This window comes from Hylobates moloch, unplaced genomic scaffold (assembly GCF_009828535.3).
Source record: "Hylobates moloch isolate HMO894 unplaced genomic scaffold, HMol_V3 SCAFFOLD_18, whole genome shotgun sequence".
NCBI lineage: Eukaryota > Metazoa > Chordata > Mammalia > Primates > Hylobatidae > Hylobates > Hylobates moloch.
The window spans coordinates 65,262,582-65,272,600 of record NW_026652293.1 but is presented as its reverse complement, the minus strand read 5'-3'; the positions used below and the strand labels follow the sequence as shown (position 1 = coordinate 65,272,600).

General features: G+C 45.4%; 1 non-coding gene across 1 annotated transcript; it reads right to left on the bottom strand.

The window, feature by feature from the left end:
• Positions 1 to 813: 813 nt before the first annotated feature.
• On the bottom strand, positions 814 to 918 carry LOC116458135 (U6 spliceosomal RNA). Its single transcript, XR_004245208.1, has one exon. It is a non-coding gene; the product is annotated as a U6 spliceosomal RNA (small nuclear RNA).
• Between the last annotated feature and the right edge of the window lie 9,101 nt (positions 919 to 10,019).

The window sequence follows — 10,019 nt, the reverse complement described above, 5'->3', positions numbered from 1 at the left end:
CACCGCGCCCGGCCAGTCAACTTCACAAGGGCTGTGTTTCTTCATCTGTAAAATGAGATAATAACCCCGTCAATGTTTTTGTAAGACATAAATGTGGCTGGGCGCGGTGGCTCACGCTTGTAATCCCAGCACTTTGGGAGGCCGAGGCAGGCGGATCACGAGGTCAGGAGATCGAGACCATGGTGAAACCCCGTCTCTACTAAAAATACAAAAAAATTAGCCGGGCGTGGTGGCGGGCGCCTGTAGTCCCAGCTACTTGGAGAGGCTGAGGCAGGAGAATGGCGTGAACCCGGGAGGCGGAGCTTGCAGTGAGCAGACATCGAGCCACTGCACTCCAGCCTGGGTGACAGAGCGAGACTCCGTCTCAAAAAAAAAAAGAAAAGACATAAATGTGTTACTACATCTGCAATTATTAGTCCTGTGCTCGCCATGCATTTGGTGTTCAAAATAAAATGTATTATTATTGGCTAGTTATCATCTGCCCTTTAAATAGATATAAATAAATATTGTAAAGTACAGCCGGTGACAGCAACAGTAGATGTCTGCCCCAGTTGTGTTTAGGCAACATGCTGGCTTTTAAAAATGCCAATAATATATTTTATTTAATGAATATATCCAAAATATTTTCAGTTCAATGTGAACAATATAAAAGTGAATGAGATATTTTACATTCTTTATTATGGTAAAATATATAAAACATAAAATTTATTATCTTAACCATTTTTACGTGTACAGTTAAGTGGGATTAAGTTGATTCTCATTGATGTGCAACCATCACCACCACCCATCCACAGAACATTTTTTATCTTGCCCCAAAATATTAAACGCTTTGCAAGTTTGTGTGTTATCCTTGCACAGGGCCCATGCTAATTTCCTCTGTGTCATTCCAGTTTTCAGTATCACTTCCAATATTACTTGTTTTCCACACAAACACCACACATTGGCCTTTTAAAGGGGTTCGCCGATGGTCTGAAAGTGAGCAACAAGTGTTAAAGAACCTGTCTTACAGAGTAAGTTAGCTTTAAACCTCATGCAATTTTGCATGCTAAAAATGCCTCAGAAACTCTGACTGTGGATTCTGTGGACACGCATCTTAGTGTAACAACTACAGCTTGAACATTTTCATTTTTCACTCGACCAGAACTAAAGGTGTGTCGTCACCAATGTGCTTTCTCATAGGGTCTATTCCTGACTAATTGGAGGCATTGTGTTAGTAAATTCTTCTCAAACAAATATATTCTTTCCACAGATCTTAGGTCTGAGTCCTTTATGGAGGCAGTGTTAACTTTCTATTGTAAACATTTGTTATTCAACTCCAGATCAGATACGAAACGGTTATTGAGATGAAGTGCAGAAATACTTTTTTTTTTTCTTTCTATTCCACATGACTTTTTAAAACTTGGTTCAGGATAAAAAGGATGCCTGAGTTAGGATTCAGGGATTAACTACCACCCACAGGCTCACTTCTAGGTACATGGAGAAGTGCATATCCCCATGTTCCCTTGAGGTTAGGTGTGGCCATGTGGCTTGCTTGGCCAGTGGAATATGGGCAGCAGTTACCTTGTCCCAGTCAACTCTGAAACTGTGTGTGAAGCTAGTGGTGCCATAAAATGATGGATCCCCCATCAGCCTGGGACCCTTAACAATTACAAAGAGCAGAGGCCCCTCCTGCCCAATGGCAGGCGTGTAATACAGCAGCAATAAAGTTTTGAGTCTTTAAACCCCTGAGATTTGGGGATTATTCATTACAACAGCATAATCAACCTTAACCTGGCTAATACAGGAGCTAAGTAATAAATACAAAAAATTCACTACATCATGGAAGGCCTTCCTCCTTTTCCCTGCCCATCAACAGTCTTCTCTGACAAGCATTATAAACAATAGAACAAATTCCGAAAGAAAACCTCCCTTGGTCATAATTTTAACAAGGCTAGGTTTTTTGTTTTGTTTTGCTTTGTTTTGTTTTTGTTTTTTTTTGTTGTTTGTTTGTTTGTTTTTTACGGAGGCTCGCCCTGTTGCCCAGGCTGGAGTGCAATGGCATGATCTCAGCTCACCACAACCTCTGCCTCCCGGGTTCAAGCGATTCTTCTGCCTCAGCCTCCTGAGTAGCTGGGATTACAGGCACATGCCACCATGCCCGGCTAATTTTTAGAAAAGATGGGGTTTCACCATGTTGGCCAGGCTGATCTCGAAGTCCTGACCTCGTGATCTGCCCGCCTCGGCCTCCCAAAGTGCTGAGATTACAGGCGTGAGCCACCACGCCTGGCCTAATTTTTTAATTTTTTAGTAGAGACCGGGTTTCACCATATTGGTCAGGCTGGTCTCGATCTCCTGACCTAGCGATCCACCCACCTCAGCCTCCCAAAGTGCTGGAATTACAGGTGTGAGCCACTGCACCCGGCTGGCTAGCTCTTTTAGGTTGTTGTTTTTCCAGCTCAGGTTTGGTGACGTAATGGAGCCTTAAAATCTGACCTTTTTTGGGCCGGGCACGGGGGCTTACTCCTGTAATCCCAGCACTTTGGGAGGCCGAGGACTGCGGATCATGAGGTCAGGAGATCGAAACCATCCTGGCTAACACGGTTAAACCTCGTCTTTACTAAAAATGCAAAAAATTAGCCAGGTGTGGCGGTGGGCGCCTGTAGTCCCAGCTACTCGGGAGGCTGAAGCAGGAGAAGGGCGTGAACCCTGGAGGTGGAGCTTGCAGTGAGCCGAGATGGTGCCACTGCACTCCAGCTTGGGCGACAGAGCAACACTCCATCTCAGAAAACAAAAAAAGTCTGACCATTTTGAAGTTTCAATCCTCTAAGGTAACATGGTTATCAGTGGGCATTGGTGTCTGGGTGTATCTGTCTCTCAATCATCTTCATGACATTTTCATCCATTTTTCACTTGACAGATGTATTGGGGCTGAAAGTGATGTTCTTTATTTTTTTTTCAAGTTAGAGAAAATATGCTCCCACATGAGTCGACTCTCTTTCTAATTTGAAACTCCAAGCTAGACACCTTCCAAAGATGAAGATGTGACAGAAGGTGATCGCTGGGATTCCATCCGTTTGCTGCTGCCTCACTTTCAGAAAAGCGGGAAGGAGGCTGATCCTAATTTAGTGCCTACAGCACTCAGGCACTATGCATATTATTTAGAGCAGCTTCCAGTGCAATCTCCTGAAAGAATGGTTCTTAACTTTTCCTTAGGTCGCAAACTTCTTTGCGAATGTGTTGAAAACCGCTGAGCCTCTCTTCAGAAATCACCATACAAAAAGTTTGCATTCAACATAAGGATGTTTGCAGGGGTCATGAACCCCAGCTGAGCTCCCTTCAGATGCATTTCTGCCTGTTCTAGAGCGATGTCATAGGGCAGAGAAGCGTAATGTAAGGAAATCACACAATTTAAAAACCCGAGTCCCACTTATCAGACACTTGCTAGCTGCAGAATCTGAGCAAGTCACCTGACATCTCTGAGCCCCATCTCCTTTTAATACGGAGTAATCTCTCCTGGGCCCGCTCTGTGCTGCGTGGTGTGTTAGAAGGGGGAATGGAGCCACAGCGATGCTTAAGACCCACTGCCTGCCCTGAGAAAGCTCACAGGCTAGTACACTAAGGGAGACGGGATAATATACATCTATAGAGGAGAAGCAACCCCCTACCTCCCGCCTATACTAACCCCTCCACCTACCCACCCCCCGAGAGCCAGCTTTCAGGACACAGACTGGGTCCCATCTGCCACAGGGTGGGGCTGCAGGTTTTACAAGGTTTCATTTGGGCATGGCTGTCTGATTCCTCCTGCTTCCGCACTTCAGCTGTGGACACACCCAATTCTGCTGTCTCCCTCGGGCTGGCTTGAGAGAAAGGCAGAGCCTGTCCCTCTAGAATGGAGCCTCTGGCTCTCTTTTCTCTGTTTCACAAATGAACGGGCTTTTCATTTGGGGTTCAACATTACATTTACATTTGGGGATCCACAGAGGCCCCATTTGGGCCCAGAGGCTCATCCCAGTGCCGCAGTCTATAAGGAACTTGGCTGAAAATACAGTGAGCGTTTGGTTTCTCACCTATTATCACTCATTTCATTTGTACATCTCCCTCAGGGAATCAGGTGGGAGGGAGTGTGCTTGACAGATGAAAGTTCAGGTCTTCCTGAGTCCCCTGAAACAGGGGCAATGCCCAAACCCCACACGAACACTTTAGAAAGAGTAGCCAGGACGTAATCTGATCAGTGCTCTGGGGGTAACATGGACTGTGTGCTCTGGAGGCAGAGAGGAGGAGCAGCTCCCTGTGGGGTAATGATGCCGCCTGGCTGACCTCTCAGCTGTGAAGAGGGCATGAAATGAATTGCACACGGTCGCTTTGCAGATGTCTGGATGAAAGCAAGATGCTATAGTCATTCGCCAATGTTGACATCAGCCCCTCAGTTTATCTCAAGGGGAATGGGGCTGGCTGGAGTATCTACTCCCTTCCTTTCCTGACTCCCCCCTCCCCAGGCCCACCCCCACCCCCCCAAGATGATTGTTCTATAGTCAAGGGGAATGAATATCTATCTTACAACATGATATGCTTTCCAAACCCTTTGAGCTTGTGCTTCTCTTCTTTCTTTTCCTTTGGGAAATAAGATTCTGGGTCAGAAAGTCTTCTAAATTTAAAGAAATTACTTAAAGAAGAACATCTTCTTTCTCTGCTAAGGCTAAAAGCAAGCCTGATCCCCCATGCTAATGAATTTGCAATGCTAGGGCACATTCGGAAGCTGCCCAGAAGTGGGTGGAAAAGACGGTCTGATTTAACTGAGAGTAAATTGTGCTCAAGTGATATGCAATCTCTCCAAAGCAATGTACAACTCAACTGCAAGCTTTCCTCATTTTTTCCCCCTACTTCATCTGCTTTCCTACTTAGATTCTATGGACTAAGTCACATGGCATTGAAGAAAGTCACATTACATCACAAGCGTGGACACACCTTCTCCCCAGCTGGGGCAATCTGGCTGTCCCTACTTAGTCCACAGAGATGAAGACACAAACAAGCTCCTCCTCTCTTCTGTTTATCTTCAAAACGGCTCCTGTAGATGTCCAAGCCTGTAATTTCTCAAATCTGGGGCCCCATCATTTACATGCTTTGCTTTCAACTCCATAAAGTGTTCCTGTGCCCTAAGGAACAGGAGCCCTGTTTGTTCATGTGCCAGTTTGGAGAGCCAGGACCTAACTGCAAATAATTGAGCACATGTGCAGGAGTCTCAGGAGCCTGTATGTGGAAGCTTGAACCTCCCCAGCTGAGCTTCCAACTGACTCCCACAGCACCTCTCAGTTTTGCTTCTGGCACGGAAGCTCCAGGCTTGAGATCCAGCTATGTGGCATTGGACCCAGCCCAAAGCTATAGCCCAGGGTGGAAGGGAAACAGCTCGATGTTTTCATCTCATACTGCAAAACAAGATGAAGCCTTCTATCCTTTTACAATGAGATAAGAAGACTAGAATTTATACCAGTTTGCAAGTTAATTGTCCAGAATGTAAAGAGATGCAATCTGCATAATTAATTTGCATTTCTGATGGCAGAACAGAAATTCAGTGACTACCAGTGTAACTTAGGAGAGTAAGAATTATCTCACGTGAAAAATGATTAGGCTTAGCTAAGACCTGATGACAAGCCGAGACCCTACCTCTGTTACATTAACATAGTATTTATTCATTCATTCAATCATAATCTTAGCACCTACTTGTATATGCCAAGCTGGGCACAAGATACTGAACAAGAGATAATTCAGTCTAGTGCAAGGTATAGACAGGTGAATAGAAATCAAAGTATAGTGTAACGAAAGTTGAGTGTTGGCCAGTTAACAAAAGAACAGCAATTTTTAGCCATAGGAAATGACACAACCTTTTTTTTGAAATATAAGGAACTAAGGCTGGGTGCGGTGGCTCATGCCTGTAATCCCAGCACTTTGTGAGGCTGAGGCGGGCAGATCACGAGGTCAAAAGATCGAGACCATCCTAGCCAACATGATGAAACTCCCATCTCTACTAAAAAATACAAAAATTAGCTGGGCGTGGTGGCGTGGGTCTGTAATCCCAACTACTCGGGAGGCTGAGGCAGGAGAATCACTTGAACCTGGGAGGTGGAGGTTGCAGTGAGCCAAGATCATGCCACTGCACTCCAGCCTGGCAACACAGCGAGACTCTGTCTCAAAAAATAAAAAAAAAAGTAAGGAACTCCAAGGCAAAGAATCCGTAGACTATCCTTAAACTTCATGAGGTTAAATGTCGATCACTATACACATGTGACTTATGGTTGTCTATTTTTATGAATTATTTATGTATTTATTAAGAAAGTTGTAAAAACAAACAATTTTTAAAAAACAGATGCCTGAACAGGTTTTGGAGGCTCAGAGTGGCACTCTGTTTTATGCTAGTGAAGCAGGAAACTGCCCCGATCCCTTTGCAGGTGGAAACTGGAGTGTACCCGTGGGAACTAGCCAGGCGCTTCGGTGCTGGCGGAGGTGAAGTCCACTCACTTGAACCTGCTGTGCTCAACCCCCCACAGGAAGGACCACACAGGTGAACAGGTACAGGAGCCAGGGTGAGTGCTTTTGGGCGCTGGTAGAAACTAACTCTATGCCAGCCCCAAGGCAGCATCTAGAGGGGGTATCTGCGACCCCTTAAGCCCCAGAGAGAGTGTTACAGTCAGTGCTCTTTTAGCTTTGCCATCTGCAGACGGCTTAAGTATTAACAGCTCAGTGGAGGATCAATGCGACAGCATTTTGCACCCACACTTGTGGCTCTGAGCTCTTGTCCAGCATCCCAGAAAAACAAGGTTGCATGAATGAGTTGAAGATGGTAAATGTGGGGGATTTTATTGCCGATTAAAGTGGCTCTCAGCGGGATGGGGAGTTGAAATGGGGACACAGCAGGAAGGTAATCTTCCCCCAGAGTCCAGCTGTCCTCGGCTGGACTCCTATCTGAAGCTGCACCATCAAGCTGTTCCTCTGAAGTCAAGCTGCTTCTCTCCAGCATTCAACATAGTCTCCAATGTCCAGTTGCTCTCTTCTACTCCCTCTGCCTGGGGTTTTTATGGGCACAGGATGGGGGGCGGGGTGGGGTGGGCCATGGGTGGTTTTGGAAAAGGCAGCATTCAAGCAGAAAAACAGGGATGTATGTTCTCACTTTGGGCTGAGGTTCCAGGCTTGAGGGTGGGGCCCTTGCCTGGGACCTGCTCTCTTCTGCCCAGAATTTCCTTGCCTCCTGTCCCTATCACTAGTGACATCATCTCCCTTTTATTTGACAGTATCAACAATCCCAGGCCGGGTGCGGTGGCTCACGCTTGTAATCCCAGCACTTTGGGAGGCCGAGGCGGGCGGATCATGAGGTCAGGAAATCAAGACCACGGTGAAACCCCGTCTCTACTAAAAATACAAAAAAATTAGCTGGGCGTGGTGGCGGGCGCCTGTAGTCCCAGCTACTCGGAGAGACTGAGGCAGGAGAATGGTGTGAACCCGGGAGGCGGAGCTTGCAGTGAGCCGAGATTGCGCCACTGCACTCCAGCCTGGGCGACAGAGCGAGACTCGGGCTCAAAAAAAAAAAAAAAAAAAAAAAAATCCCACCCAATCTAGGCATCATCAATTAAGGTTCTGTAAGGACATGCTGTAGATTTCTGTGATGAGTAGCAGAAGTGGAGCCATAATTTGAGGAAGCCGACTGCCAAGTAGAGTCATCCAGACACCCTGAGTTGATTTGCATGGTCATATCTTTGCATACTCTTTGCTTTGCGGGGGAACCAGGTGAATGCCTCCCAAGCAAAGTGCTCTCCTCTCTGTCTTAATGGTGCCATGAGCAAAGCTCTGCCTGGGTATCCTGGTGCCTTGACGATCAGAAATTGAAATCACCGGCAATGTGAACCAAGCCTCCTCAGCCTTCTTTAGCCAGGGGCAAGGCTTCCTTCTGCAGTCCATTTCCCTGTGTTTTCCTCAAGGCTCCTGGTCACTGGGTGATGTGGCCATTGCCTCATGTGGATTTTCATATTTTGTCAGGCAAAAGATGCTTCTGTGGTCTGCAAGCTGTTCTGCAGGTCTTGCTCTCTCTCCTGCATTCGTTTTTCCCTTCGTTAGGTCATGGTGAAGTGTTTCTGCAGCTCTCTTAAACTTTCTACTAACAAAACACTTTGGCCTCATTTCTATTAGCTTGTCCTTAGGGCACCTCTGCGAGGCATCTCAGTTGTTCCTTATGCAACACAAGCAACCTGCCTCACAACTCAAAGCTTGGCTGTAGGGAGATGACTCTATTAAATGCTAACATGGGGCAAGAGAGAACAAAAAATTGATTTTTTTTTCCTCTTCAAGGACTTTGAATCTGGTTAAGGACACCAAACATTTATGAATTTAAAAAGAAACAACTTTGTCTCTTAAACAAGAAATAGTCTTCTCTGCTTCCAGAGCCCTTTGTCCATGAGGGCATGGTAGCAATATTTTTATTCCATTGGATGCTTTGCCCCTTTGTTTTTCTACGAAGATGGGCCCCATGAGGGTAGATGCACATCTTTTCAACTTCTCATTCCCAGAATTTCATTCTATTGAAAGAAAATAGAATCTCGGGACCCCACACTCACTATGCCAAAGGGAAAGTTAAGGTTGGGAACCGAGTCACAAATCCTGCCTGCCTTTTGTTCTGGAGCAAATAGCTGTAATTTCACAACCCCATGTCATAGCCTCATTTCCTCTACTCCCTCTTTTCTCATGTCTATAATACTTTAGCTTAAACAAAATGTAGATTTACTGAGCGTGAGACCAGGCATCAATGACTTTTTCATCTACACTCTCTTTTCACATGTAAAATGTAGTTTACTAAGGCTCATGAGAGCCTCACTAGAATGTAACCATCTACCTCACTGCCTTCCCTCTTTTTTCCCCTCCTGTTTCCTCTTTCCTCTTTAAATACAGAAGTTCCTAAACCCTTTTGGAAAAATCGTGGGTCACAGATGTCCCTACAACTGGTGCTTTTTCCCAGGCATGTCCTCGACCTTGACAAAACAAACCTCTGTGGATTGACACCTGCCTCAATCACTTTTTGGTTGACAGTGCCCATCATGGCGCCTCTTACATGGGTATTCTATAAGTATTTGTTGGATGCTAAATTTGTCAAGAGGTAAAGTGGCTGAATCAACTTCTTTACATTGACTGCCCTTGGGCAGAAATAGTTTTCACCCAGCTACTTAACTGTTCAGAAATCGGTTGCACACTGTTGATGAGAAACAGAAGCTTGAGATGTTTATGTCAGCCAACATTTCCTCATTCACCAGGAAGTATCACTTGAACGAGGTTCAAGGTAGCAGAATGGCAAGGACAGTTCTATTCAGCAACAATTAGGTGGCATATATAATATATTGTGTGCGTGTGTATTTATAGACCTATATACAGATTTATATTTATGTATATATATATTTATTCACACATTTACACATGTATAATTTGATTTCAGAAAACACAGAGACAACCTCTAATAAAAATATATGTTCCTATTACATCCCCCTAGTCAAGGGATGAATGTGGCAGAAGGGGCTTATGAGGAAAAGAAGGGCTCATATAATGTGTTAGGAAGTGGGTGTTCAGAAGCAGGAATGTCAATCTAGGAAAGGGGACCAGGTATGAAGGGATTTCAGGGTAGAGTGCAGTGATGAGGGTCGCTAGCGATCCTGCATATTTAGAAGACCTGGGAAGAAGAGGGTCTGAGAGGCTTACCCATGGGCAGCTGAAAGGGATTGGGGCCTGCAGTCATTCAACACTCGCTGCAGCTGCGGGGTGAGACCCGCTGATCCCCATCCAGGCGGAGCTTCTGGCAGAACGTGTGCAGAGTCATCAGGTGCACGTGCTTGGGATTTGAAACATCTCGATTCAAATTCCTGCTCTGTCATCAGTCAACTTGGGAAAAAAATATTTCACTTCTCTCAGGGCTTTTTCTTCATTTCTAAAATGAGGCTGCTATTCAACCTTGTAAGTTGTTTAGGAAATTAAATAACAGAAAACACTCAATATGGTGCCTGCCACATAGA